Below are 6,659 nucleotides of genomic sequence, written 5' to 3' on the forward strand. Positions count from 1 at the left end.
CTAATGGATCTGGAATGCAGAAACTGCTGTCTCAAAATTTAGAGTTTCTTCATCTAGCTTATCAAATTCAACATGATCTTCATTTTCCTCATCATCATCAATTTGTCTGCAAGAGAGCAAAAAAAATAGTGAAGAATTGTTCAAATTCAAACCTTCCAAAATGATCTTGGACTTACATGCACTTACATTGGTGCAGGTGATGGACCAATTGGAGATGACTCAGGGGTCTGAAAGATGTCTTCTAGTCTTGCAGTGTAATTTTTAGATAATGATTCCTCCAAGATGAAGTATGCCTCCATATAAACCCCCGCATAGGTGGGAAGAGGTGCCAAAACATTAAACTCTTGTCCCTCCTAAACAAGAGCCTCGACAATGACCCTAGTTGTACCACACAAATTCTCTTGCAGGAGCTTGACGGGAAGGAGGCATTTTCCATGGATGAATGGAATGTTGATGGGCTGTCCGGACACAGATTGCAAGAAAATTTTAGCTTCCCTGCATAAAAGAGAACTTTCAATCAGATCAACACCATATCCATAGTTAATAATTTTGAGTAAATTAACACGTGTCAAGTCAATCTGTACCAACAACTCTGTAAAGTTAACAATTTCACATTCATTCAAAAACACTACTGTCTAAATCTGAGTTTTTTTTTAAAAATGAAATTCTGACAAATGCTTAAAAAATGTTAATCTTGAGAAATGTTTTAAAAAACGTTAATCTAGCGAAATGGTTGTAAAAGTTAATAATTTCACAGACATTCGAAAACACTACTATCAATCCCAGTTTTTTTTTAAAAATGAAATTCTGAGAAATGTTTAAAAAATGTTAATCTTGAGACATGTTTAAGAATACGTTAATCTGGAGAAACGGTTGAAGAAAGTTAGTTTGGTTTTTTAATTATATTCTAACTTTTCAAAACATTTTTATTGCCCTTCAAATGTTCAACTTTTGAAATGCACACTGCTTATTCTTAATCGTTCATATTGTTTGCCTGGTTTCCATCCTTTGCAACGCCATGAGGAAGGCAAGGCTCTTGCAAACGTCGCCACTGGCCAAATACTTCCACCCCTTAAGCCCCAAGAAAACAGCAAAGGTAAGCTTAACCTTTTGATTTAAGGACCATCTTTCTCAAATCTTTAAGCACGTTGAGCGCGCTTAAAGATCTGAGAAAAGAGAAGGTGAATTTGACAGCAAATGAGAGCATTTGAGTTGAGCGTAGGTGTGAGAGGAATGGAAGATTCCTGTTGCTGTGTGTATTGAGCAGGTGGTAACACTGTTGAAGCTTGCATCACTACTAGTTCGTGGTAGCAACAGAGCTCAGAGAGAGAGAGAGAGAGAGAGAGAGAGAGAGAGAGAGAGAGAGAGAGAGAGAGAGAGAGAGAGCTCCTATGAGAGACACTGTGTATAGTAAAGCTCCCTTAACACCTCAAACAGCGTGAGATGCAGGGTGTGAGTTATCGATGGAGAACTGGAGAGCAAAGCCAGGAGGGGTCAGCGTGACTGCGAATGGAGAACACGCACACACACACACACACACACACACACACACACACACACACACACACACACACACACACACACACACACACACACACACACACACACACACACACAGTCACTTACATGTTTGCAGAAAGAACAAATAGATTCTTCACATAAAGCTCCAGGAGAATGGAGAAGAGCAAAATGATAAGTGGTAGTATAGAGGTGGTGCGAGATTTGTAAAGTGATAAATGTGCCAGCTGTAATGATTTCAACTCGCCATAATGACTCTAACACACCACAACTACCCATAATTTAGTTAATGGCTGGAGCGAGATACGTGGTGATAAATGTGTCGACCGTAATGATTTTAACTTGCCATAATGACTCTAACGCAACACAACTATCCATAATTTCGTTAATGGCTGATGTTGTCCTTTCCAATGTGTCCGATTCAGTCATTCATATGGCTTTTAACTAGATTTCATATAATCGAGAATTTTTATTCTTTCAAAGTGTTTATGCACTTCACAAGATCGAATTGTGAGGATAGTAAGTGTGAGGCAGATATTATGAGTATGGTAACTATGCCTAAGAGAAGGAAAATTGTGCAGGGTGCAGGGGATTCTGGAGCAACATACAAGAGAAGAGGTAGACCATCAAAGCAGGACAACTTCAATAGGTCAATTGCAAGAGCAGGTAATCAAGAGCATTCTCAAGTAAGTCAAATGGATGCTGAAGATGTTGAGGAAAATGGTGGTGCTGAGGAGCTGGTTGATAGTATTGTTCATGACTTGGAGCAAGAAAACGTTGAGAAGGTAGTGGATCAAGTTGCTATTGAGAGAGAGGAGCAGGGAGCTGATACTCAGAGAACTCAGGAAGATGATCAGAGTGAGGAGGTGGTAGTTGAGAAACATGACCAGGTGACTAAGGGGCAACATGATGATGAGGTGACTGAGGGGCAACATGATGATGAGGTGACTGCGGGGCAAGATGATGAGGAGGAGGGGCAACATGATGATGAGGTGACTGAGGGGCAACATGATGATGAGGTGACTGAGGGGCAACAAGATGATGAGGTGACAGAAGGCCAGAATATCTCCAATCTTGCAAGGGGGAGAAGAAACAAATTAGAGGTGTTTGGTAAGATCCTTGAGATCTCTACACCACAGGCATTCCTTGAAAGAATCAGAGTCACATTTTCTGGACCACCCCCTAGGATCCCATTATGCAGGTTACTGTCTAGTGAAGCCATTAGAAAAGTAAGCCCTTCCACCGAAAGATCACTATCAAGAAGTTTTATTAAGATGGGAGGATATCTTGAGAGCAAGGGAGCCTTTACTGTCTCCATTATTGATCTAGAGGGGGAGGAGACACCAATCACTCAAGAAAGGATAGATTCTTGGGATGACTGCTGGAAAACAATTAATGAAAGATTTGAGAGGTCCCTTGATTTAGAGACAGAGTGGGGACCCTACTTGAAAGGAAAGATGGTCCATGTCCTGGATGGCAACAATCGTCTGCATGCATGGATGGAATGCATTAGACAAGGTATTCTTTAACTTAATCTCCTTTAAGAACTTTTGTTGTGTTGATTGCACTATTTTAATATAATTGTACAATTATGCAATACAGGGTTTGAGAACGACCTGTCTAGACATTGCTCTGTGGTCTGCCACTTTTTGCAGTTTGCAAAGACTGATGTGGGGGAATTAATGTTTTCCTTGGCAAGATTGAACAAGTAAGATGATGTTGGGCATCTACTATTCTCCTTGAAAATTTTAATTGTTGTCTTGGAGTTATTGATATTCTTTTTTGTTTTAATGCTACAGGATGAACGATTATGCATATGTGCCAACCACATCTGGAGATAGGTTGTTCCAATTGAGAAGGCTAGGAGAGGCAGACAAGACTACTCTCTTGGATGGTTTGTCTATTGAAGACAGAGCATGGGTGGAGAAAGAAATGCAGGTTGTTTCATCTCGGGGGAAAAGGAGTTGGTTTACACTCCCTGTGCAAATAATGACATGGTTGCTCTTTAAGGATGAGATGGAACAGAAGATTGAAGAGTTGGCTAAGGGAATGGATGAAACTGGTAGGGCCAAGGTGATAAAGAAGATGGAGATTACCTATAGGGGACAGACCTCCAAGTATGCAAGGATTGCAGATCCTGCAAATGGAGAGAAGTTTTGGTGTGCTACTCTGTCCTTGCCTTGGCATGAACCGAGTGCGCATATTGCGACTGAAGAGAAACTCAACATGATTGGAAATGCTTGCATAATAGATGTGGATAAGGCACACATTGTGAAATTGTTAGATAGCTCACAAGTATCAATTCGATCCTTGGAGTGCCTTCCCAATGACAAAGCTAAAGTTAGGGACTGGCTCCACATGTATTGCTTTTGGTTGCAAGTCAATCAATATGGTCTAGGTCTATTACTAGACATTCAAAATGCTGATCGAGTAAGGCTGCCATTGGAACATCGATTCAGCAACTTTGTCATGCTTTGCCGAAGAAAGTACTTCAATAGAGCATTTCGCGTTGTGGAAGGTGGCATTAAGTCGACCAATGCCATGAATGAGCAACCCGGATTACACAATGCAACCCGTTGAGTTGTTTATAGGTTTGTTAATTTGTATGGTTCAATTTTTTAGTCCTCATTAAACTAGTACTCAGTAGTTGGTGTGTGTTTAGATGGCTACTCAAGGAGATTGCACAACACATGCTTGATGAGATGCCCCCCTTGGCAAGTGTATGGACATATGCAGATAACCCTACGTTCATGTATTCCGATGTGAAGCTTGGAAGGGTAAGCGATGCATTACATTGCATTTTTTATGTTAACTCTTAACGCATAGGGAGATTATGCTAAATAATAGTTGTTGATTGTGCAGTCCTTGTCCACCATAGAGAAAGCCAAGTGTCCGTGGTGGCTAGACATGGTTAAGAACCATGTTCTGGATGAGGAGTTGGAATTATTTCAGCAACATAAAGCAGCCCTTCAACTTACAACTACTACGAATAGTGTCCTGGAAGAGGAGACGACGGCAACTTCTCAAGTAGTAGCATCCACTGCATCAGCATCATTTCGTAAGACACTTGCTATAAATCTTGGTAGGGAAGTCGTACATAGGGCATTACAAGCAAACAAGGCTATAGAGGATGGCAAGATGCAAGGGCAACATCAAAGCGCAAGTAGCAGTGGAGGGATAAGAGAAAATGATGACATAATCAATGAAACATTGGAACCTACAGGTAGTGTTGATGCCTTTGCTTTGTCTATCTAATATGATCCATGGAGTGTTGTGATTGTTGATACATTTTCTTAAATCTAAAAGCTTTGATTTGTAGGCACTATTTACGTTTTCAACATTTCTGTTGAAGAGCTTGTTCATATTATTGAATATCCCCAACAAGCAGAGCAAATGGGGCTTGAGGTGTTAGAGGCCTTCAATGTAGTTTGTAGCCAAGGCACTATGAAGGGCACTCAGCTAGACTTGTGCATAGACCTCATATTTGCAGATTTTCCATCTAACGTGGCTGTCGAGGGATGCTTTTGCAATAAAGTTCCGTTTTGGAACAAGATAGTGGATAACCTGTATGACACCACATTTCAGCTTGTAGACTCATGCTTGAGTGATAGGGGGTTTTTTGTTTGTTTGTACACCATGGAGGAAGGGGTGAAAGTCGAGCAAGCTGGCAAGCAAAAAGGGTTTAAGATATATCATCGTCAGGTTGTGAGATGCACACCACCTATTGGAAAGAGGTTGGGACCCATTGTCACACAGGTACAAGTAATTGATTCTTGATTTAATGTGCAATAGAATTTAGTGTGGCATCCTATTCTTTAATGACATGTATGACATAAAGCTTTCTATTTGAATAGGTGAATTGCTTGATCTTGTCTGCTTTTGTTCGTTGTTCGATAACTTGTGTGTATCGTATACATCATGATCAGTTGCCAGAATTGAAACTTGGTGGTGACCTTCAATTTGGACAGGACCTTATCTTCGATATGTGAGTTGACTCTATCATTTACTTGTTTATATGCCTAATCCATCATTTATATATATATATATATGCCATTAAAGTAAGTAAAATGTGTATTCAATGTCAGAGTACCTGAAGCAGATTTAGTAAAGAGGAAAGGAAAGCCATGGAGGGGTGGTTGTCAAAGAGGTCAAAAGCTTGTGAAGTACATAATCGCACTTTTTAGCCGTCCACAGGATGTAGTCCTTGACATATTTGCTGGCACGGGTACACTTGGCTTGGCAGCTGGCTTCATGGATAGACATGTCATTATGTTTGAGAGGGATGAGCGCATATATGATCGCTTGTTGAAGCCATTTGGAGTCAAGGTATGTTAGGAGTAGGTTCGTTGAAAATTATAAGTTGATTGACAAGAGGGTATGTATTAAGCAATTGTGTATTTTTTTGCAGATGGATTGATTTTAAAGGGTCGCAATGTAGTTGAAGATTGGATCCAGCCAAGCTTCACATTTTCTTTTTGCTATTCTCTTAGATGATTGTGCTCAAACTTAGACTCACTGGCAGTGTTGTAGATTTCTTCAAAACTACCTTTCTTTTATGGTTGTATAAGAACGGTCGAATATGGTACTCGTGTGTTTGATGGTTGTATAAGAACAGTCGAATATGGTACTCGTGTGTTTGATGGGGCTGTTTTTTTGGGATAAAAACGCTAATTCTTTAGGCTGATTTGGGGCTAATCTGGGGCTGTTTTTTTGGGCTAAAATCGCTAATTTTGTAGGCTGATTTGGGGCTGTTTTTTGGGGCTAAAAACGCTAATTCTTTAGGCTGATTTGGGGCTGTTTTTTGGGCTAAAAACGCTAATTCTTTAGGCTGATTTGGGGCTGATCTTGTCTGGGATGTCGTCTCATGGAGTGCATTGACTACGGATATGCCCAACATAAGCGAAAAAGGCGAGGAAGCTTAGGGCTGTTTTGAGCATATGCAATGCAAGGACGCCTCTCCAAATGCGATCACCTAATCTTGCATCTTCACAGCATATGCCATTACGCAAGACACTAATATGGGCAAAATAGTTCAGATGATATTGTTAGTCAAGGGCTATTGAAAAACGATGTCTTTCTTGGAATTGCCTTGGTCGACGTGTATGTCAAATGTGCTCTACCTCTGCAAGCACAAAAGGTGG

General features: G+C 40.5%; 2 pseudogenes across 1 annotated transcript; one reads left to right on the forward strand and one right to left on the reverse strand.

The window, feature by feature from the left end:
- Window positions 1–619, reverse strand: LOC147449117 (uncharacterized; annotated as a pseudogene).
- Window positions 620–2,006: 1,387 nt separating this feature from the next.
- Window positions 2,007–6,183, forward strand: LOC147449118 (uncharacterized; annotated as a pseudogene). The gene is made up of 9 exons (XR_015189530.1): window positions 2,007–3,036; window positions 3,121–3,226; window positions 3,318–4,109; window positions 4,181–4,295; window positions 4,381–4,741; window positions 4,838–5,274; window positions 5,373–5,503; window positions 5,618–5,844; window positions 5,927–6,183. The product of XR_015189530.1 is annotated as an uncharacterized LOC147449118 (transcript).
- The last annotated feature ends 476 nt before the right edge of the window (window positions 6,184–6,659 follow it).

The sequence above is a fragment of the Adiantum capillus-veneris genome, chromosome 10 (genome assembly GCF_014529385.1).
Source record: "Adiantum capillus-veneris isolate H3 chromosome 10, ASM1452938v2, whole genome shotgun sequence".
NCBI lineage: Eukaryota > Viridiplantae > Streptophyta > Polypodiopsida > Polypodiales > Pteridaceae > Adiantum > Adiantum capillus-veneris.